General features: G+C 42.6%; 1 protein-coding gene and 1 long non-coding RNA gene across 7 annotated transcripts in view; one reads left to right on the top strand and one right to left on the bottom strand.

Annotated features, from left to right (window-relative positions):
* Positions 1–17,400: 17,400 nt before the first annotated feature.
* Positions 17,401–18,518, bottom strand: LOC129146653 (uncharacterized). Its single transcript, XR_008553636.1, has 2 exons — positions 18,447–18,518; positions 17,401–18,293 (listed from the first exon to the last, which is right to left on the bottom strand). It is a non-coding gene; the product is annotated as an uncharacterized LOC129146653 (long non-coding RNA).
* INO80D (INO80 complex subunit D) overlaps positions 17,949–24,363 on the top strand; it is a 56,312-nt gene continuing 49,897 nt past the window's right edge. For 2 of the 6 annotated variants that reach the window (XM_037523909.2, XM_037523904.2), the window contains exon 1: positions 17,949–18,349. The gene's annotated coding sequence lies outside the window, so the exon portion shown is untranslated. Of the gene's footprint in view, positions 18,350–18,413; positions 18,500–19,044; positions 19,196–24,363 lie in introns of those variants that run through there. The other 4 variants (XM_037523910.2, XM_037523907.2, XM_037523908.2 and 1 more) reach the window with 2 other exon arrangements.

Here is a 24,363-nt window from a genome sequence, read left to right as displayed (position 1 = left end):
TGTGAATACACATATAGACCAAGATCTTTGGACAACAAAGTGATGCATCATGGAAAATTATAATTACTGCTTTTACAAATGGGTATGATTCTATAAAAATCTATGCTTTTGAGGACAAATGAAGGAGATGGACAGACAATTCACTGTTACTGGAGGACAAATCAAAACCAACATCCTACATACAAATGAAGGATTAATGACATTTACTTTTATAATGGATTTAGACAGATGTAAAACATAAACTGCAAATTTTTTAAGTGACATACAAGGTAAGAGGAAAAACAGGACATGTTATTAAAAGGATATTTTCCTTTGCCTGATGTATGTGGACTGATTATCTCATTAATCCAAGTATATTCATGTGGGAGACAGAATAATAGCTCCCCAAAATGTTCCTGTACTAATCCTCTGAACCTGTGAATATGTTACCTTCTATAGTAAAAGAGATTTTGTAGATGTGATTAAGTTAGGATTTTGAGATGGAGACACTGTTTTGGGCTATCTGGGGACACAAGGTAACCAGAAGGATCCTCCTAAGTGTGAGGCAGGACCAGAGTCTGATGTGGCTTATGAGCTAAGGGATGCAGAAAGGTTCTAGAAGCTGGAAAAGGCAACAAAACAAATGATCCCTTAGAGCCTCCAGAAAGAGTACAGTCCTGCTGAAACCTTCAATTTACCAGTAAAACTCATTTCAGACTCTGACCTCCACAAATAAATGTGTTGTTTTAAGCCACTGAATTTGTAGTACTTTGTTAGGATAAGTGGAAACTAATACATCATTAATCTGCAACCGACCTCTGGACACACTAATATGTAGCCAACCCAAACAGAAATTTCCTTCTAGTTCTCTTGGCTTAAAACTGGAGTTAACTTTGGAAAAGTGAATTTTTTTCTGGGGCTGGAGAAGGAAAAAATACAGGAGGAGTCTAGAGCTTCTACTGGTGCTAGAAAGCAAAAGAGGGCTCAAAAGGGTGGGGACAGGTCAGGATATAGAAACTGATGAGAAAGAGCTCACAATGGCCAAAGCTGAAACAATATGAAAACAAAATGATAGTATGAGATTACAGCTACAGGAATAAAAAATATATCCACCAGTCTGCGAAGAAGTAGACAAACAGTAAGGTGGAGGAGAATGGGACAGTTGCATTTATGAATGTTAAATTAGGGTAGTGGATAGATCTCCCCAAGATGTTCATAACAGGCCTCCCCAAAACATGTGACTTTCACATATGCATTATTTCTTTTTTTTGTATTTTAAAGCTAAATCATTACAGTCTTCTTCTTTTTTTTTTTTTTTTAAAGATTTATTTATTTGGCATACAAGAGCTGGAGTACAGGCCAGAGGTGCGGGGGGGTGGGCAGGTGAAAGGATGCACCAGAGACAAAGTAGGGAACAGAACAGGCAGAATGACTGAACAGAACAGGCATTCTGCTGAGGGGAGCATCAGGCACGACAGGAGAGGCCTGCTGCACCATGTGGGTTGCTCCTTGGTCAGGGATCGAACTCCTTGCTGCAGAGGCTGCGGATATGCTGTGCTTAATAATGCTGTGCTCAACCACTTGCGCCACCAGGGAGGCCCCAACATGTGCATTATTTCAAACTAAAGTCAATCAAGGCCCTGCAGGCTCACGAGTAACTTTCCACTCCCTGGATGACCTAGGAGAATGAAAATTGTGGGTACTACCCAGAATCAGGATTTTTACCAGAATTTCTTCTTTTTTAAAATTGTAGAAACACATCTATATGGCAGGGCAAACAGCTGATCTCCATATTGAGTCACCCTCTCCTCATCAAGTCACACCCCCTCCTCTTTCCTTGCAGCCCCAAGCTCTTATCCCATCCCTTTGATCAGGATATATACCCTCATTTTGACCCAATGGTTTTAGAATCCATATCCATGTAGATATGTACCCACACATTGGTAATTAAGTTTAGTTTAATTCTCCTACTAATCTGTCTGATGTTAATTTGATTGCTTGACCAGTGTAAGAACCCAGAAGGGTAGGGGTAAATTTCTTTCACCCCTACAACACGGAAGTTTGAGGAGAAACTGAATATTCCCTTAATTCGTAATATCTCCAAGGTATTTTAAAATTACAAATGGAGGGGCCGCCCTGGTGGCCTAGGGGTTAAGTCTCAGCGCTACCACTGTGATGGACCACTGTGACAGCCTGAGTTTGATCCCTGGCCAGGGAGGTAACCCACATGGCACAGCAGACCTCTCCTGTCTCGCCCACTGCTCCACTCAGCAGTGTATTTCAGTAGATCTGCCTGTTCTGCTACCCACTCTGTCTCTGGTGAATCCTCTCACCCCCCTGCACCTCTGGCCTGTACCCCAGTTTTTCTATGCAAAATAAATAAATAAAAATCTTACCATAAAAAATAAAATGAAATTACAAATGGAAAAACAGTGACTTCACAGTAAAGAAACCCAGAAGACAACAGCCTAACTAAGTAACCCGGGTTAATGTGACTAATGTGGCAGGCAGAATTCTAAGATGTTCCCATCTTTCTCCTGTCGTCCCCATCTTTGGAATAAATCATAATCATATGGGAAGTCAATATGATGGATTTTAATCATGTGATTAGGTCACATTGTGCGGCACAACTGACTTTAAGAAAGGGAGATTATTGGTTTGGACTTGTTCTATAATCAAGAAACTCAATCCTGCCAACAACCTAACAGGCTGGGAGGAGGACCACAGGCTCCAGAGGAGAAGCAGGCCCGGAGACACCTTGATTTTGGTCTTGAGACCCTGAGCAAGAAGCCCAGCCATACTTTGCCAGAAAATGAGATAATAGGTGGATATTATTTTTATAGTTATTTGTTAAATAACTATAAAAGTTATTTGTTAAGGAAGCAGTAGAAAACTATAAATTTGTTAAATTATTTGCTAAGGAAGCAGGAGAAAACTATGCGACTGGTCTTAACACTACCAACATCAGGCTGCCCTAAAATGAGATGTGGCTTCTGAGATTTTCTTGCCAAAAACTCATTACCTCGGGGCCTCCCTGGTGGCGCAAGGGGTTAAGCACCACACTATGAAGCAATCTGCAGCCTCTGCAGCACCTGTTTGATCCCTGGCTGGCCAGGGAGCAACCCACATGGCGCAGCAGACCTCTCCTGACTCGCCCGCTGCTCCCCTCAGCAGTATACTTCGGTCAATCTGCCTGTTCTGTTCCCCACTCTGTCTCTGGTGAATCCTCTCACCCACTGCATCTCTGGCCTGTACCCCAGCTCTTGTATGCATAAATAAATAAATCTTTAAAAAAAAGAAAAAACTCATTACCTCCTCGATTCATGAGAAAACATCAGACAAACCCAAACTGGGAGAGAGTCTACCAAATAACTAACTCTTCAAGAGGGTCAAAGTCATGAAAGACAAAGACTGAGAGTCTGGAGCAGAAAAGAATAGTAGTAGGAAATGGGTGAAATCGGAATAAAGTCTGCAGTTAATAACAAAAATGACAATAAAACACACTTGAAGTTATTTCTCTCAAGAATTAGGTGAGTCTATGTCATCTTAAGCAATTCAATTGCTAGACTTGTGTTGCCAGTGTTAGGTAACACAAAAACCTTTTCTTCCTTTCTTTCTTCTTTTTAAAGATTTATTTATTTATACAAACACTGGGGTAATAAAGTTCAGAGGCACGGGAGGGTGAGAGAATTCACCCGAGACAGAGCAGGTAGCAGAACAGGCAAAGACTGAAATACACTGCTGAGGGGAGTAGTGGGGGAGACAGGAGAGGTCTGCTGCATCATGTGGGAATCCTCCTGGCTGATCAGGAATTGAACCCCTGCTGCAGAGGCTGCGGACAGCTTCACAGCACTGTGCTCAACCTGCTGTGCCACCAGGGAGGCCCAACACAAAAACCTTTTCTAATGTGCTTTAAAATTCTTGGTTGAAACACTAACAGCTATATTGCTTACTGTTTGTCTTTTAATAATGTTAATTCTATTTTCCTTTAAGATAGCACAAGTTTGGAAGAGGTAGTATGTTTTGGAAGGCTGGGTCTTTATTACAATAATTCTAAGGCAATTAGCATGATAAGGAAGGCAAAACTGTTAATGGGTACAATCCGAAAATGTGCATAACTGGGTACATTATAGAGGCTGTTGGTGCAATGATGCTTGCTTTTTGCTTTTATTTCAATTTAAGTAGTTAGTACGTAAAACAATAAATACACAAAATCCTCTCCAGAATTTAAAAAAATGAGTATTTCAGAAGTTTTCTGAACTCAAGTCAAGATAAAGAGGGAAGTAAGAGGGCCTTCCTGGTGTTACAAAGGGTTAAGTCTCAACACTATAAAGCTATGGGCAGCCACTGCAGCAGGAGTTCGATCTCTGGCCAAGGGAGCTACCCACATGGCACAGCAGACCTCTCCTGACTCACCCACTGCTCCCCTCAGCAGTGTATTTCAGTAGATCTGCCTGTTCTGCTCCCCACTCTGTCTCTGGTGAATCCTCTCACCCCCTGCACCTTTGGCCTACACCTCCATTCTTGTTATGCATAAATAAATAAAAATAAATCATTAAAAAAAAAGCTCAGAAACACATTATTCCAACAGTTCAGATTCAGATAAGACAGAAACCCCTGTACAACAAGAAAAAGAGGACAAATGGTCTGCACGGCACCCTGTGTCTCTAATCCCATAATTGTTTTCTTAGCTTCATTTCAGAGGTAAACACATGCTATAGGGAGTGGATGATAATTTATTACAGTATCGATGAATGTGGTATGAAGTACTTAGACTTTGCTACTCAGAAGGGTTAGGTAAGATGATTCTTACCTCCTTCCTCCATAAACATGATGTTTACCTTCTAGCTCAAGGCTGGCTTAACGGCCTCCTCTGAGGTTAATGTGAACATCATTCTGGACAGGAAGCATCTGTGTATCTTACCACAAACTGAGATGATCCCTTCTTTCCCCATTTGAAGTACAAATTTTGTTGGCATTAAATTCTAATTTAATTGTTCTTGTTTTATACATTTAAAACATTTAATATATAAAACATCATGGTAATAACCTCTGAAATACTGAAATGATTCATGACAATGTAAATATTTATTTAGTTCTTCCCAGTTGGTCAATATTGATTCATTTTTTTTCCCCTCTATAATTTGAAGGAAACTTGTATTATGAAAGCTATTCTTACAAATCTTCTGTTCATATGTTCTAGAAATATCAATGGTGACAGCAAAACAATGTTAGTCAATTAACAGCTGCCAAGTTACCTAAAGGAGCAGATGGTATAATTGATCATGTCCTACATCATTGGGGAAGGGGACACGCAAAGAGACTTGCTCAAATATGCCAGTGTTTCTACACAAAAGGCTATATTGAAAATCATATTTTTCCCTTTTGTATGTTTGCTTTTTCCTGCAGGTGATTCTCTTGTACTCTATTTTTGGATTTTTTAACCTGTTTCGGTGTTCAATATTAAGTGGTATTAGTCACTTAAAAACTTCCTTTTTTACATGATTTTTAGCAATAAAGAATACACAACAGAAATATGCCAATAGAAAAAAAAAGGAGAATATTTAGCACCACTCCCAGATTTTTAACTAGACTATAATATAGTTAATTGTAATATAATGCTCAAGGGTTATTACAGAATTAGATTTATATAGATATCCCCAGCTTGATCCCCTGGCCAGGGAGCTAACCCACATGGTGCAGCAGACCTCTCTTGTCTCACCTGGTGCTCCCCTCAGTAGTGTATTTCAGTGGATCCACCTGTTCTGCTCCCCACCCTGTCGCTGGTGAATCCTCTCACCCCCTGCACCTCTGGCCTACACCCCAGTTCTTGTATGCATAAATAAATAAAATAAGCCTTAAAAAAAAATCTCTAGAACAATTTTGCTCTTTCTTTATCAGGCTTAAGCCACTTGAGGGCAGGGACTACTATTTCCCCAATATCTAACCACAGTGCTTCACGTACTATGAATGATTTCATGGGTACTCCTTGAATAATTAATAGAAGATCCTTTTTGCTTAAGTACAAATAATGGCTCTTTATTGCCTGTTATATCTGTTCCAACTTTTCAGCTTGGCTTTCAAAGCTCCCTTAATTGGGCACTACCCTATTTCTTTATTTTCTACCATTTTTCAGCACATACCTTCCGTTGTGCTGAACACATGCTCACTCCTGTTTTATTTCTTGCCACTTCTTCTGCCCCAGATAAATTATAATTCTCAATTTGCTGAATGTAGATTCAATAAACCCTGATCTGGTATCTTCTGTGCCAGGACTGTGCTACGGATTTTCACCTTATCTTCTTGAATCTACACTAACACATTCATGGGGATTTAGAAGCAGCAAGAGGCTCAGAGCTCTGAGAACAGCCCAGGGCACTGGGCCACGAGTCAGGGCCTGGACCTCCTCCAATCCTGCAAGGCAGCCTTTTCTGCTCTGCCCCTCTGTTCCCTGTGATGAGTCCTGGCTTGTCCTGCAAATGCTTCCAGGGAGTATTTATCTTTGCAATAGATTATAAGATCCTGTGCATGACTGTATATTTTCTTTTACTTCCCCACAGAGCCCACCCTGGTGTCATGCCCAGTTAGCACTCAATAATACTTCAAATAAGAGAAGGCTAAGCAGTTTGGGTTGAAGTTTCCCATTTTCAACTGTTACAAAGTTAACCTTTACAACAAATTTTGTCTATTGAATCAAACCCCACATTTTTATCTCAAATATTTGCGATTCAAGTTATTTTTGACTTACAGTAAACAATTTTTTTTTTTTTTTAAAGAAACGGTTCTTTTTTTTTTTTTATAGAGGCATGTTTTTATTTATTTTGTTTTGTTCGTTTGTTTGTTTTGTTTATACATGCACTGGGTACAGTCAGAAGCACGGGAGGGTGGGAGAATTCACCAGAGCCAGAGCGGGGAGCAGAGCAGGCAGAAGGACCGAAGTACACTGCTGAGGGGAGCAGCGGGCGGCAGGAGAGGTCTGCGCGCCATGCGGGACCCTCCTCCGGTGGCCGGGAAGCAGCCGGGGATCGAACCGGCACCGCAGAGGCCGCGGGCAGCTTCGCAACCCAGCGCTCAACCGCTGCGCCACCAGGGAGGCCCAACTTACAGTAAACAATTTACTTCATTACTTGACTTCATTGACTCGGAACTTTTGTTCCAAGCAGAGAAGTCCTAGTGGTCCAGGCTTTCTTTTCTTCTTTGGACCATACAATGGTTCCTTCTCATTAAGGTCAGCAAGTTAAACTGCAGGGATAAGCTGCATTTGGTAAGACACCCCAGCCAGTGTCACATGTTCTCATCAGTCAGCAAATCTGCCTCAGACAAGATGAGCTTGACCACAGTTGAAAAGAAGTAAAAAATGGGGGCCTCTCTGGTGGCATAAGGGGTTGTCTCAGCACTATGAAGCCACTACAGGACGAGTTCGATCCCCGCCAGGATGCTAACCCACATGGCACAGCAGACCTCTCCTGTCTCACCCACTGCTCTCCTCAGCAGTGTATTTCATTCAATCCACCTGTTCTGCTCCCCACTGTCTCTGGTGAATTCTCTCTCCCCACTCCCCATCTCTGGCCTACACCCCAGCTCTTGTATGCATAAATAAACAAATGTTTAAAAAAAGGAAATAAGAAATGTAGTTTTTTAGTTTTACTTTTTTTGTTTATGCATTCAAGAATTGGGGTGTTGGGCCTCCATGTTGGTGCAGGTGGTTGAGCACCGCACTGTGAAGCTGTCCACAGCTTCTGCAGCGCGAGTTTGATCCTGGCCAGCCGGCGAGGGTCCCACATGGCACAGCAGATCTCTCCTGTCTCTCCCACTGCTCCCCTCAGCAGTGTATTTCAGTCAGTCTGCCTGTTCTGTTCCCCACTGTTTCTGGTGAATCCTCTCACCCTCCCACACATCTGGCCTGTACCCGGGTCTTGTATAAAAATAAAATAAATCTTTAAAAAAAAAAAGAATTGGGGTGTAGGCTAGAGGTGTGGGGTGGGAGGAACGTGAGAGAATTCACCAGAGACAGAGTGGGGAACAGAACAGGTGGATCTACTGAAATACTCTGCTGAGGGGAGCAGCGGGCAAGACAGGAGAGGTCTGCTGTGCTATGTGTGTTAGCTTCCTGGTATCATGCTGCAGTGGCTGGCGATAGCTTAATAGCGCTGAGACTTAACCCCTGCGCCACCAGAGTGGCCCAGAAATGTTGTATTTTAAAGCCCAGGGTCTCCAGTTCCTCTCAGGCCCACCATTCCCAATCTTCAACTAGTCCAGTGCTATCTGCATTCACCTAAAATGTGAGGACAATGAGGACACACACGGAGGACAATGAGGACACACACGTAGGACAGTGTGTTTTGTTCATTACTTAACCACAGCAGGATGCTACACATTTTAGTCTTTTCATTTATACAGTAGTTTGCTAACTTTTTATCTTGACCCACCATAAAAACACACATATATGCATATGTAACTGAAGAGAACAGTTTTGTGAAATAGTATTTTTTGACCACAATGACTTTGGTTATTTCTTATTCTCTATTATCCTATACTTCTTAGTAGGTTATATGCAGCTAAAGTGATTAAGTTCCCTATTTCAAACACACTATGCCACACAGTCTAGATGTGCTCTCTTGCACTATATCACCTAGTACCCTGAATAAAAAGACCCCAAGTCCTAGGAAAATGCCTAGCAGTCTGGTACACAGCTGAGTAAATAAATGCTGGTGAAGGCCTCCCTGGTGGCACAGGGGGCTAAGATGCAGCACTATGAAGCTATCCACAGCCACTGCAGCACAAGTTCCATCCCCAGCCAGAGAGGTGACCCACATGGCACAGCAGACCTCTCCTGTCTCGCCTGCTGCTCCCCTCAGCAGTGTATTTCAGTCAGTCTGCCTGTTCTGTTCCCCACTCTGTCTCTGGTGAATCCTCTCACCCCCCCATCTCTGGCCTGCACCCCAGCTCTTGTATGCATAAATAAATAAATCTTAAAAAAAATAAATCTTTGAAAAAAAAATAAATGCTTGTGTTCTTGTGCTGGCTGAGTCTGTTTTTACTGTAAAAATATAGTTCAATCAGATATGTTTTTTAACTTTTACTCAAGAGAAATCTGACACAAGTATGCTAGAAAATAGTAAATATGTGAATAGGGATCTAATTAATTTGGTAATTGCTCAATACTTTAGAAATTGATTCCAGAGCAAGGCCCCTTTTCACAGTTTTCTAATTAAAGTCCTGCTTTGAGTCCAGACGCTGTCTATCAATACAGTGAAAAGAAATAGAAATTGACAGTTATGGAGTGGCTGCTACGTATCACACCACACAGGGCTCTATAAATCATCTTATTCAGGCAATTGTGTTAAGAATGAGGGCATTGAGGTTTGAGAGGCAAGGAACTGGCCCCCATTTGTATAACTAGTACATAAATATTAGCTTGGGGATTCACCCATGGCTTTCTGCTCTTAACCCCACACTTTTTCGCTATTACCTAATACTGAATGTGCAGTTTGAAGCAGTGAGCTGGTACCTGCCCTATAAAACTGTTAGTTGGGAATAACATCCTATTTGTAGGATGACTCTTTTTAAAGATAATTCATATTTTTTATGTCTCATTATCTTTTTTATGCCTGCTTTTCCAATCTCATAATGAGATTTAAATGTATTTCTCTTTCTTGAGAATGACTAATGAAATAGGCAAAAACGGATCACAATAATCTCCTGTCATGTGTTCTGTGTGTCCTCTTTGTGTACCCTGTCTTCTATCTTAAACCACTTACTCCTTTAAAACCTTGATGGACAATTCCAAAGAGCACCTGCACCCCTATGTTTATAGCAGCACTATTTACAATAGCTAAGCTTTGGAAACAACCCAAATGCCCAAAAATAGATGACTGGATCAAGAAGATGTGGTACATATACACCATGGAATATTACTCAGCATTCAAAAAAGATAAACACATGCAATTTGCAGCAACATGGAAGGGATCATGCTCAGCGAAATAAGCCAGAAAGAAAAAGAAAAATACCGGATGGTCTCACTCATAGCAGGAATCTAGAAAACTTAAATAAGGGACCAGGAAAATGAATAACTATAAGAAAGTGAAAATCAAAATCAACAAAAAACTATGAACCAGAGACACTCTGAGGGGTAGAGGGCGGGAGAGGGGGGGGAATTGGGGTCAAAATAAGGGGGTTGCAATTGTATGGGGAATATAAAAATAAAACCTTGATGGAAAAACTTCAGTACATGAAACATCTCAGCTACACTTAAAATTCCTTATTGCAGACTCTTCACTATCTGGGTATTCCAAAAAATCTGGGGGGAAAAATCACAATGCTTTTTAATGTAACTGTGTGATATGTCATCATCACAGTCTTCTTTCATATTTTTCTCTAGTGAGTGCAGTTTGTGACCAGTGCTGCTAACTCCATTGTCTTGGTTTAAAACGAAAACAAAAACAAAATAGTCCTCTCTGACCTGGCAAGCAACCAAAAGGAGCAGCCCTTTCCTCCTGGCACTCACTGTGTGCTGGAGACCCTGCCCTGTGTCTCCAATGCACTGTCATTGCTCCCTCACAAGCCAAGGGGGTGGGTCATCATTATGCCTATGTTTACAAATGAGTAAACCCAGAGAGGTTAAGTAGTTAGCTCAGATCACACAGTGGGAAAATGGTGGAGCCAGGTTTCTGAACCAGATGGTCATGACTCAAGATTGAGCTATTCACCACTACAGCTACTCTTTCACGAGAGGAACACATGTGGGAAAGACAAAACCTAGAAAACAGCATAAGGCATTAAAGAAAGAAAAAGGTTATTAGTTGGCATCAAGAGACCTCAGGGACCAGATTTTGACATGGTATCAAAGTAGTGTGGGATTTAGGGGCCTCCCCCGTGGCGCAGCGGTTGAGCGCTGGGTTGCGAAGCTGCCCGCAGCCTCTGCGGCGCCGGTTCGATCCCCGGCTGCTCCCCGGCCACCAGAGGAGGGTCCCACATGGCGCGCAGACCTCTCCTGCCGCCCGCTGCTCCCCTCAGCAGTGTACTTCGGTCATTCTGCCTGCTCTGCTCCCCGCTCTGGCTCTGGTGAATTCTCTCACCCTCCCGCGCTTCTGACTGTACCCAGTGCTTGTATAAACAAAACAAACAAACAAATAAATAAATAAAACATGCCTCTTAAAAAAAAAAAAAAAAACAAAGTAGTGTGGGATTTAACTGGCAAGCTGAGAACAGTGCATATCAAGAAAAGAATGGTCATGGCTTGCTTGTGGCCTAAAGAACAACAGCGTAAGAGAATGAGGACAGGTAGTTTTTAGTAGACTCTTAACTGTTTCTCTATCCTTATTTCTTCCTTTTTTGGGGTTTTCCTTAAGAATAAAACAAGCAGGACATCCTTGGTGGCTCAAGGGGTTAAGTTTCAGCACTATGAAGCTCCTTCTGCAGCACAAGTTCTATTCCCAGCCAGGGAGTAAACCCACATGGCTCAGCAGACCTCTCCTTGCTGTTCCCTTCAGCAGTGTATTTCAGTATATCTGCTTGTTCTGCTCCCCATTCTGTCTCGGTGAATCCTCTCAACCTCCACCCTCTGGCTTATACCCCAGCTCTTGTATGCATAAATAAATAAATCTTTAAAAAAAAAAAAATGAAACGAGCAGCTCTCCTGACTCCCTGTGACTATGCAGGTGCTTCTCTCTCTCTCTCTTTTTTCTTTTTCCTAATAAAGCTGTCCTTTTAAAATGTAAAAAATAGGGCCTCCCCTGGTGGCGCAGGCGGTTGAGCGCTGCTCTGTGAAGCTGTCAGCAGACTCTGCAGCACCGGTTCGATCCTGGCCCACCAGCGAGGGTCCCACATGGCGCTGCAGATCTCTCCTGACTTGCCCGCTGCTCCCCTCAGCAGTGTGTTTCGTCAGTCTGCCTGTTCTGTTCCCCGCTGTCTCTGGTGAGTTCTCTCACCCTCCCGCGCATCTGGCCTGTACCCCGGTTCTTGTATCAATAAATCTTAAAAAAAAATAAAATGTAAAAAATAAATAAGTGAGCAAAATGCAAATACCTACTATAAGACCACATTGCATCCAGGTATGTAAACACACACACAAATGTATATAGTTAAGGTAAACAGTGCAATTTTTAGTTACTGAGGTCTTTTCTTCCTTCTTGGTCTACAACTAACCCTAGCATTTCTGTCTTGGAATTTATTTTTTTTTTAAAATACAAATCAGAGTAGATTTTAAACCTTGTTTTTTTTTTTTTTTTTTTTTTTTTAATAGAGGCATGCTTTATTTATTTATTTATTTTGTTTGTTTGTTTATACATGCACTGGGTACAGTCAGAAGCGCGGGAGGGTGAGAGAATTCACCAGATCCAGAGCAGGGAGCAGAGCAGGCAGAAGGACCGAAGTACACTGCTGAGGGGAGCAGCGGGCGGCAGGAGAGGTCTGCGCGCCATGTGGAACCCTCCTCCGGTGGCCTGGGAGCAGCCGGGGATCGAACCGGCTCCGCGGAGGCTGCGGGCAGCTTCGCAACCCAGCGCTCAACCGCTGCGCCACCGGGGAGGCCCTGTCTTGGAATTTAAACCAAGCTGTTTGAATTATGTTCACAGTTACTCCTTATTTTATTTGAAGGAGAGCTCCCCCCACCCCAAGTTTTACTATTGGATTCTGGCATTTTATAACAAATATGGCAAAGATAGTACACTACAGGAAGTTCAAACTTATTAATAGGCTGTGTTTCAAAACATACTGTAAATTGGTTGTTTGAGAGCTGGAGTTTATTTTGTCATAGAAATAGTGGTTACCAGGCCACCCTGGTGGCACAAGGGGTTAAGACAACCTGTGAAGCTGTCTGCAGCCACTGCAGCAGGAGTTCCATCCCTGGCCAGGGAGCTGCCCACATGGTGCAGCAGACCTCTCCTGACTCGCCCGCTGCTCCCCTCAGCAGTGGATTCGTCATTCCTCCTGTTGTGCTCCCCACTCTGTCGTGAATCCTCTTACCCCCCGCACCTCAGGCCTGTACCCCAGTTCTTGTATGTAAATAAATAAATCTTAAAAAAAAAAAGTAGTGGTTACCTTCCCAGTGGGTCTACAAAGCCTTGCCTAGCCAAAATATGGCAGAACTGAATACTGTCACCTTTCCATTGATCTCTGTATATTATTCTGAGCACTCTGGATCTCTCTTCCTACAATGTTTTAGCTAACTACCACTTTTGGGACCTAGAGTTTTCATTATATAGAAAAGGCTGATACTCAATTATAATTCTACCCAAATTCTATCTTTAATATCGCATCAGAGCGTTTTTTACCAATCACTACTTAAAATATGACTTCTGAGTTTTCCTTAGTTTAAGGTCAGAAGTTAATGGGACACTACCATGTCCCTGTCACCCCTGTACCATGATGAGAAGGCAGTGTAAAGACATCTGGGACATGTCTTGTCCCTGCTGCTGCCAGTGTTTTCAGCTGGTTTCCAGATATCTCTTGGCTCTTGTGGGAATTAAAAAAAAAAAGAGATTGTTTTGGCTTCTGACTTGGCATCATGGTGTAGTCCGGATCTGAGTATCCCCAAGTTAGGTGTTAGAATGTGAAGATGATCTGATCATGTGTGCTTTGACTATAGCTGGATCTATCGTACAGAAACTTCACACTCAGATAATCTAAAGCGATGACGTGGATGTCTACCAAACACAATGCTTCTCTCAGTAACATTTTCTTGCAGGGAGCAGTAACTACAATAAAACCAAAATCTTTGTTTTTGATAGAAACATAACCAACAAATGTTTCCAAAACAGAACTACTACTTAAAGTGAAAAAAAGTATGGTATTTACAGAGATCACAATGGTGTAATCTGAAACCTTTTAGGGGGTACACGCTTTTTACCTCTTTGCGAGTTTTCCAACTAGTAAAAGGCTCTAGGTATAACTTTACAGTCTTTGGGAGTGTTAGAAAAAACTTTTATCTGATTAGGGAAGGTTTGTAGCCATACCCCTACTCCTGCAAAGAAACGTTACTTAATTGTATAGCCCTGTCTGCTCTGTCTTCTTAAATATTTGATAAGTCTGTCAGCAAACACTCACTAATAAAGGCATCTATATATCAAACATACACAAATCTTTCATTTTAAAGTCACAGTCTATTAATGAGAATTTTTAAGGGATACTACTGGTGCGTCCTTAATTTCACAGTAGTATACACAATAAGGTGCGTAATTTTTACAAAATTAAAATCATTAATACTAAACGGGAGATCAATTAAAGAGCCTTATAATAGTAAAAATAATTAAGGCAAGGGTTTTTCTATTTCAGCTAAAGGCTAAACAAGCTACTTTATTTGTAAAATTAAAGCATGATAACAAAAGACACCACTTCCAAGTATCAGATAGGTGAACTTAGACAAAAGGGTCTCCCTGGTGGCCTAGGGGTTAAGACTCAGTGCTATCAGGGGGCTAACCCACATGGTGCAGCAGACCTCTCCTGTCTTGCCCGCTGCTCCCCTCAGCAGTGTATTTCAGTACATTCCTCTGTCTCTGGTGAATCCTCTCACCCTCCCCCCTACTTCTGGCCTACACTCCAGCTCTTCTATGCAAAAATAAATAAATAAAATCTTAAAAACACACACACAAAACGTAGACAGTCATGGCTGCAGATCACTCAGGCATCCATTCATTAGATCTTTTACAAAATGGCCTAATTCCACAATTGCTAGTGCTTTACAATACATACTGTTCATTTTCCAGACCAAGAAGCAAGTCCCTCTTAATCACAATGCATTTCAATTGAGAAATATATTGCATTCTTCAAAACAACAGATATACATAGGTTCTAGACTTCATTAGGGTGAAATGAGTCACCACTGAGTGCCACTAAGGAGCTTAGAAGGCGCTAAATGCTGGCTACTCAGTTTGATTTTGGTAAAGAGCATATGGCAGGAACTGAGTATTTATAGATATACAGCATAGAGCTATAGTAGGAAACTGAGAAACTCCAGAGCAGAATGAAGATTTGGAACCTTATTATAAAACTTTACAGCCAAGAAGGTCTTCATTGTCTGAAAGTGAAGACAGTTATCGCAACTCTATCTGAAAGGTGAAAGAAAAAAGTAAAGTACCTATTGAATTCTCGGAGGAATTATATGTGAATACATATATAAAAGTGTCTAGCATGTTATCAAGATACATTAGACACTCAATAAAGTTCTGGGAATTATATTGGTTGAAAATAAGAGATAATTAAGACAGTAGCTTTGTTTGCACCCGCAGCTTCCAGGAATTGGAGACATAGTACCCAAAGAGTATAATTATTTATTGAAATAAACACTAATCAGTCAGCTATGCCAACATTACAAATTTGGTGGGATTCCCTTCTTAGTTGAGCAGTAATTCCCCACGTCTGCATTACAGTACTTAGATGGTGGATGAAAGTCATGAATGGCAGCCACGCACTAGTCAAGCTTTACAAAGAGGAAAGACACTGAAATGCTCAATTATGAGCATGCAGCATATTCCTCTCCCTTGACAAATGTCACATAAACAAGTTTCTTTGGTCACTAGAGGGACTGCAATAAAGGGTGCAATCAGCTTGAGCAAACATGTTAAATCTTGAAAAATTTAAAGCATACCTATTAAATCATGCCATCTGTAAGGAACAGTAAGTTAAAAAAAAAAAAAAGGAACAGTAAGTTGCTGGAAAACATGTTTCTCAAGTCCACTAGAGTTCTACCTACATTAAAGGAAGTAATATCTTTTTTTTTTTTTTAAGATTTATTTATTTATGCATACAAGAGCTGGGGTACAGGCCAGAGATGGGGGTGGTGAGAGGATTCACCAGAGACAGAGTAGGGAACAGAACAGGCAGACTGACTGATATACACTGCTGAGGGGAAGCAGTGGGCAAGACAGGAGAGGTCTGCTGCACCATATGGGCTGCTCTCTGGCCAGCCAGGGATCGAACTGGTGCTGCAGAGGCTGCGGACTGCCTCATAGTGAGGTGCCTAACCCCCTGCGCCATGAGGGAAGCCCAAAGGAAGTAATATCTTTATTATAACTAATGTAGGGGGCCTCCCTGGTGACGCAGGTGTTAAAGACAATGCTTTCAAGCTATTTCCAGCCACTGCAATACAAGTTGGATCCTCAGCAGGCAGGGAGCAACCCACATGGCGCAGCAGGCCTCTCCTGTCTCTCTTGCCCGCTGCTCCCCTCAGCAGTGTATATCAGTGGATCTGCCTGTTCTGCTCCCCACTCTCTGGTGACTCCTCTCACCACCCATGTCCCCTTGCACCTCTGGCTTACACCCCAGTTCTTGTATGCATAAATAAATAAATCTTTAATATATAACTAATGTAAAAAAAAAACAACAAACCTAATGTCCAAAAAATGCCCAAATGTTAAAAAAAAGTATAAGTTGAATCTACTTCACAGCTTAGGTTTCTGAGATAAGAATCAGTTAATTTTGCTTTAATTATTTTGGGTTTTTCTACCGAAGAGAAAGAAAATAAAAAAACTACCAAGGAAAACCCAGACTATTAAAGCTACTATATTCAATTTTAGATAAAGATGGTGGTCAGTGTGAAAATAACAAGTATCTGACAATGCATTATCTGAACTCATTTACAGTTAAGGGGCTCTCTAAATTTGGATGCTTAAAAAATAAACGTCTTAAAAATGAAGTCACCAGTTATTTCTAAATGCTTTGTAATAAATTTTTAATGAAAGAAATTAGTCCACTGATTCAAGGCATTAATATTACAAATTCATTCCTACTAGGTTAGCCAACATGGGTCAGAGAAATAACTTAGTACAAGATTCAATTCATCATTCTCTGCAGGTACAAAGAGATCTATAGGGATTCTTCTTGTACTCTTCTGTTGCTTAACCCCCTACCCCCTCAAAAAAAAAAAATCCTTGCAATTTATTCCCCTCCAGTAAGAAAATGTTCTAGTGCCCCTCCTTCCCTCACCTCTGCAGCCCCAGCAAGGTGCACTTTTGATTCTACCTATCTACTAAGTTTTGCTCTTTAGAAAAAGAAGATTCAAGACATTCGTTGCAATATATTAAGTCATTTATATAGCCAGGCAGCACACTGGAAGTGGTGAATCAACAATATTTCAACTCTAATAAAAATAGACACATTTCTCAATTCTGTGACACACAAAGTGGACAGCAACATATTGTAATGTACCAAAGAGCAAAACCTTAAAGACTCTAATTTTTTAATTAGAATTAAAAAATTCAATGCCTGGATATAATTCTTAATAAGCCATTTTACTTAAAAGAAAATCTAAAGCTGTTTTTAAAATCTATTCCCAGTTTGACAGTGATCCTCCTTTCTGGGCAGATCATAACAATTAAGATAATTTCTAGAAAGACAATTATACCTAACTTGTATGTAAGTGCCCACTTCCATCTCTGCCTTTATTTGCACTGTGAAAAATAAACAGCTATATCTTGCCTTTCAGGACAATCAATAGGTTTTATTAACAATGCTTTAAGAAAAGAAGACAAAAGACATCCCTTCACAACTGTCCTTCGGCAATGTGAGTTTTGAGGGGCAATACATACCGCACATTTTTATATATAATATAAAGAAACAGATAAAATATATCTATTATAATAAACATGCAAACAAGCAAACAAAGTGGTTATCAAGTCACTTGTACAAATTCATAAACTGACCACCAGACACAGAACTTTGATCTATAATGGAGAAAAATTATCATTAGCCTGAAAAAAAAAATTAGAACACCACTGTCACTCACATGGAAAAAATTAAATAGAAAATAGAAAATAATCACCGGAAAACCTGTGTCTTGTAAAGAATTCTTTCCATCAGAAGATGCAGAAACATTTTCCCCCCAGGTGCAAATGAAAACGTTTCTCAAGCATCCCCAGTTTCTTCCCTGCTTTTTCCCCCAGGCGCCGGTGTAGACGGCCGGAGCGGACTTTTTTCCAAAGACGAGAAGTAGAAATTTGTACTTTATCGGGAGCGGGTGCACTTTTCCCCCTGGCCCCCCTTTGCTCTGCCTCCAAGATGGTAGGAAAGTTGTCGTTTCGGAGGGCAGAGGAGCGGCGGTCTGGTGTTATGTCCTCGCAGTGCCTGTAGTGGTGCTGTAGGAGGCTGCTGCCTCTTCTTGTGCAGACCCGGCAGCCCTGCCTTCTTGGCTGGAGAGTATATTCAGGGATTTCCCCTTAATAATCACCGACCCTGGGAGCACTTTTTAGTTTCCAAAATAAAAATATGATCCTCACCCCTCTTGCTTGACAGGGCAAGGCTCTCGCCGGAGCCCAGGGGGGAGCAGTAGCAGCGGCAGCCGAGCTTCCCAGTCCATTGCCAGCGCCTCTCACTCTGATCTGTCAGCCCAGCCGAGGGAAAAGGGGGGAAGGAGAAAAAAAAAAGCAGCTGAAAGGTAAGCAGAGGCGGCCCCAGGCCCGGCCCACATCCCCGGGCTCCCGTAGGGCGGCGGGCTGGGCCGCGCAAACAGGGCGGGCGGCGAGCGCGCTTACGTGAGGTCGGGGATTCGCCGGCCCGCGCCAGGCCCAGGGCAGAGAATGAAAGGGTGAGAGGGGCCGGCGCCGGGGTGGCGGGCACGGGGGGACCGGGGGCCTCGGGGGCGCCCGCGGGTGGGCGGGCGGGCGAGCGGGCGGGGGTCCGGCCCGGGCCGGAGCGAGGCGAGCGGCGCGGCCTGCGCGGGCCGGGCTTGGGGGTGTGGGGCGGACGTGGGGGTGGGGGGGCGCCGGCTAGGCCTCGGGCCGGCGGGCCCCGCGGCGGCCGCGCCCTATGCCCGTACCCCCTGCCTCCCGGCGCCCCTTCGGGCCCCTCGGGGGCTCCGGGCGGGACGACGGCGCTGCGGGCCGATCCAGTGCCGGCCCGGAGGCGCCCCGGCGGCGGGGCAGGCCCGGGCTGTTGGGACAGGGGCGTCTGGGCCTAGAACTGGGGGGAGGGCGCCCACCTACCCCTCCCCCCGGGCCTCTAGCTTCCCCCCTCAAATCCGGTTATAGTTGAATTTATTTCTCCCCCTCCTGCGCGCGGGGCGGCCAGGCCGGGGCGGGGCGGGCGGCCTGGCGGGCGTGGGGTGGGGTGGAGGGGCGGTGAGGAGTCAGGTGCAGCCGCGGCCCGGAAAGTTTCCTTTTAGGCCCGAATTGGGGGCTGCTCGCCTTTTGGGGACCCTGGTCCTGGCGCTCGGGACCCCCGAGGGCGCGGGGAAGAGCACTCGGCTATTTTGAAACTCTTTGCCAGTTCCTGTCCATTGAAGGTACTCCGCCCCTGCACCCCATCGCCCGCGCCCCACCCCGCTCCCCCGCGAGCCCTTCCAGGGCTGCAAACTCCAGCCCTTTCCCCGCGAGCCCCCAGCTTGGGGAGGGGGCCTGCTCTTCCCGTTTGGAAAAGTTTTCCAGGGGTTTTTCTGAGCTTGCTAGTTAGTGACTGGGCTTTTTGCAGTGGGAGGGGAGGAGGTAAATTCAGGTAGTATTTGTACCGGGCAGGCTTTCCTAATTCGCCTTTTTTAGCCCAGCCTCAGCAACTGGGGGTGTTATTTTCGGATTTATCACCCCACCCTCCTTTCCTCCCGAACTCCTTTGGATCTCAAGACCCCCGCCCCCCCTCTTTTCTGAACAGCCCAACCTGGGAAAGGTGTAGGGAGCGGTGAGGAGCGAGGGGGGCAGGATTTCTGAAGTAGACCCCGAGGTGGGAGTTTCCTGCCCTACTTGGTCACTCTCCGGTGAAACAAACACGTGAACAGAGCCCGGGGGAGACCCTGGTTGTCAAAACGCTTGAAAGCATTAAAATTTCGGAGGAGGGAGTGGAGGTGGGCAGAGCAGTTCCTGAAACTACGTCTGCAGTTTAAGGATCAGTAGTTTATTTATTCTGATAACAACTATTTGAATTTATGTGCTACTCTTAAAATCGACCCTAGAAATGCGGAAAAAAAAAAAATGGGGATTTTAAGGAAACTTGTTTTGTCCAAACTCTGGTGGGGTCTGTGGAACAGCCCTCAGGGAGCTCTGAACATAGCTGGCACTTGTGTGGTTTTGGTAGGGTTCCTCTCCCCCCAACCCCCATGTTTAGATAGATTCAATTTTAGCAATATTTTAGTGACTTGCACTTTGAAAGTTTAAAAAAAAAATTAAGTAGAGCACTTAAATTTCCAAATCTAGATTTCCAGATTTTTAGCGATGGGGTTTTTCCTGTGGCTCCACTTAACCTCCTGTTTGTTCTTTAGTATTGAACTTGAAATGCTATTGAATAATGAAATGAAATGTACCCTTCCGCCTGCTACCAACACCCACGTGGGCATGTTTGGAGAGGTTATTTCTCCTCTTTCGTTTGTTTTCCCTTTCTCTTTTTAGTGTTCCTGGGGCAGTGAGGTGTGTAGGGGTGTGTGTGTGTGTGTGTGTGTGTGTCCTGCCTGGGTAGCAGGCTGGACTTAGGCAGCAGAAGGTTTCCACATTCTGACAGCTCAGACCCAGAGCACTCTTCCCTACTGAAAAGCTGGTGCTGGCAGAGCAACGGCTAGATAATGCTTGACTTGTCAGTGCTGACTTGTGTCTGGAGTCATCTCCTGTGATTCTTACTAAGTGTCAGTCTTTTCCTTGTCTGCCTAAAGTAAAACTTGTGTTTCTCCACAATGATAGCTATCCAGTCACTTAGCATTTTACTTAAGAAAATTCTGACATTTGAGATTTGTGTGGATTTCATACAAAAATGCAAATTACATCTAATGGTTGTTTAACTTTATTAATTAATTGAAATTGCTCGGTGACTTGGACATTTTAATAGCCTTGTGTACCAAAAAATATTAACTTCTTTTATAGTTTGACCTTATTTGTATAGCATATTGGATGGAAGAAATCATTGAGTCTCTTTCCTTAGAACATTTTAAGGTTTAAAAAAATCCCTTTATCTTTGCTTCATACCTTTTTTAAGGTATATGTACGAGTTCCCAAAGCTTTGTACTTTTGCCCCACCATTTCCCAAGCATGTATTAATTTCTAATCTGTTCACCTCAAAGGCTACTTTAATTCTGAAAGGATAGTGAGTTTAATATTTTTAAGTTACATTTCATTTGAAACTAGCAAGAGATTTTCAGGGCAAAAAATGAATTTATTTAAAATTGCTAAGGGAATATACTTTTCCACTATTAAATATTTAGTTTCATAAGTAGATGTTAATTTTAATTTGTAAATAAATCAAACAATCAGGTTTTCTTTCCTTTGAAAGATTGTATAGGAAATTTGTATGCCCCACTCCAACTTTTTATACCCCACCCCAAGTGTTTTTCCCAGCAAATCTTATTGTTACTATTTTGAAATAAATGAAATTTTGTTAGGGGGCTGCCCTATAACAATTTCTATGGATTTTTAAAATTTCTAAGTCAGAGCATCTAAAATTAAATGTTACTTGAAAAAAAAATATCACTCCTTATCTCAGATGTTCCCCCAGGGTTAGCAGCTCTCAGTGGGTTAAGAACCAGAGTCTTGGATGAGAGGTCATTTCTATCTGCACACAGAACAGTGTCCTCAGACATAGAACACCTATTTCCCCCCCTCTCTACCACACACCTGGGAACCTGTAAACAATAGATGAATAGGTGAGACTGGATTGGAGGCGCCAAGTTGCTCCCAAAGCCAGTACTCCACTGCCTGCACAATTGAGGTCCAGCTAAGTCCATTCAGTTTATGCTAACAGCGCTCTGGCCTGGGCAAAGCAGCCCGGAGTCGTCTTCCCATCAGATGTGGGTTTCTCCCACAGCCCTGATGGAGAAGATTGATTTTATACATGCTCCTGACTATTTTGAGATACTTGTAGAGATAGTTATGACTAAAACTTAAAAGTTAAACCACAGGCCTCTGTCTTTCTTCCTTTCACTGCGGGTGCCAGGCTAGTTCTGATTCTGGTTCTGATTCTTTCCCAGAATGTGATTTATTTTTTAGACAACATTTTTGGCTAAACTTTATCTGTAACTTGGTATCCTGTGGTCAATAAATTTGAACTGGGCTTTGGGCCCCAGTTCTTTCACTAGGCAGGTACTCAATCTTTCTGTTTCTTTGTCCATAAAATGAAAATAACATTTCTTGGATATACCATTTAGATGAGATAGCTGATGTGCTTGGCTCCTAGTAAGTGTTCATTAAAAATTCTCCTAGCCTACCATACTTGCTATTGGCACCACCTAAATACCATTTTTCCTGTTTATGTGTTTTCTGTCTAAAAGTAAAATGTGTTCATATTCTCCCATTAAACCTATTTGCTCCATTCAGAAGATAACCATTGTTAGCATTTTATCTTGCTGTTCTGTTCTTTCTCTTTTTGTGTGATGGTGGGTGCGTATATTGTAAACAATCTCAAGATCTTTAACAGTTGTCGTGTGGTTTTGTACTGGTTAAAAGCTTGGGCTCTGGAGTCAAATGGGCCTTGAATCCTGCCTGTGATCAGTACTGATGACTTAATCTCATTCTCAGTTTCTTCATCAGTAAAAGGGGGTGATGATACCTTCTTTATGGAGTTGCTGTGAAGATTAAATGAGAAATTGCACATAAAGCCTTTGGGATGGTACATGGTACCTGACCTTTATATAAGTCCCTTTAAAGATTTTTCTTTAAAGATTTTTAATATTCCCGATGTGGAATTTTTCAGTGTGTATGCGTTGATTCAGTATATATTAATACTACTTAGTGTTTGAGTACAAATAGAATATTATAATTACCTTCAAGGGGCAAATATTCTGTGCCTAAAAAAAAAAAATTAGCTGATTCTAGAAAGTCAGCAATGTGGTGGTAGCCTTGTCTCTGCTGTTGAATTCAGTAAATTGGTAAATGTAAAGGAATGCTAAGTTCCCCGTGGGCAAAGAAGGTGGGTTTATTTGAATTCAAACTGTTGCCTTTAACCTCTTCAAGTAGTCTGCCTGGTTGGGCTTTGAAGGAGTTGAGTAGTGTGTGGCTCTGGGGGGACTCACCTTGGGACCTTGAGGCTGTTTACCTGACTTAAAGGTAGGAGTTGCTCTAACTTTTGCTGTTTCATTCATTTAACTAAGTTTTTGTGTTAGCCCTGGGCCTTATTGGACAAAGAAACATTCTCTGCCCTTGAGGAGTTTTTAGTCTAGAAGAAAAATTAGCAGCGATTTACAAATTGACTGATAAAAGCTAGATTAATCTGGAGGAAGAAAACCTATTTATTGTGACCGGGGCAAGCCTTTCAGCTAAGACAGTGGGAGGGGTTAGAAAGGCATTCCAGGAGGTAGGACCTGCAAGTATGAATAAATGCCTTCAGACAAAAGAGTATTCTGTGTTGCAAATTATAGGATTTGGGGAAATTAGAGTAAAGGGGAAGAGGGTCAGCAGGGCCTGGTCCTGAGAAGTTTGGGTTCCTTTTACGTTTATCCACAGATCCTGCAGTCAGTTTGGCCGAACTAGTTATTTACGTTTTAGTGGATTTGAGTTGTACAGATCGTGGAATAAAAAGGGGTAGGACTGGAATTAGACTGATGAGGCAACTAACTGCTGAGAAGAGTGTGAAGGTTTCTACTAAGGCGGTGGCAATGGAGATGGAGAGAAGCAGGTGGGAGAGCCTGGTCTCAGTAAAGTGGTCTGCATGGGTTGATGGGATGAAGATTGGGGAACCGGTGGGGGCCGATGAGAGGTGAAGAATTTGGCTGAGTCATTGGTTGTTGGGTTGGTTTGTTTTTGGTTTAGAATTTGTTGAACTTTATTTTTTGAGGGAGGGGAAATCTCCTTAACTTTAATGTTTTTTTCCCAGAAAAATACATTTATGCACATTCACAATTTTGTGCATTTGGTTTGAAATCTGGGGTAAAAACCTTTAGTCTTGGGGTAGATGCGGAGTAGAAATTAAAATGAAAGTCTGCAGTAGAAATGTTTCATTTGACTCACACTTCTGTGTGTGGCTTAATCACTGCTGTTTCATAGAGGAGGGCACAGTTATTTGTAAAGTAACTTGCTCAGGGTCACACACTTTGCATTTTAACAGTTTAAATGAGCTGCTGACATGAAAAAAATATCCTGTGAGGAAATTTGGATTTTTTTTCTTTTGAACAATTGAAAGACCTGGAGACCCTAGGTCCACATTTTCGTGTGGTTTTTTTTTTCTAATTGGGACAATGTGCTGGAGCTGGTTTGAGTCAGCCTTCTCTAGGTGAGCAAAGTCTGCCCCAGCCCTACCCCTGCAGCCTATTTCATCCTGCAGCTCTATAAAATAAGATTAAAAGAATCTTGGGGAACATTGACATTTGAATGTGGGACCAAGAGAAAGGCAGGCCATGGCTGAGCTGCCAGAAAGGGGATATTTTCAAGAAAGAGAAAGTAGTCAACAGTGCCATAGGCTGCAGAAGAGGTCAAGTAAGATAGGATGGAGAAGTGTATGTGGAATAGAACAACAAAGAGGCCATTCGTTTCAGATTCTTAGAAC

The sequence above is a fragment of the Talpa occidentalis genome, unplaced genomic scaffold (genome assembly GCF_014898055.3).
Source record: "Talpa occidentalis isolate TD23 unplaced genomic scaffold, MPIMG_talOcc4v2.1 talOcc4.3, whole genome shotgun sequence".
In the NCBI taxonomy this organism is placed as follows: Eukaryota; Metazoa; Chordata; class Mammalia; order Eulipotyphla; family Talpidae; genus Talpa; species Talpa occidentalis.
This window is presented reverse-complemented; position numbering and strand designations above follow the sequence as displayed.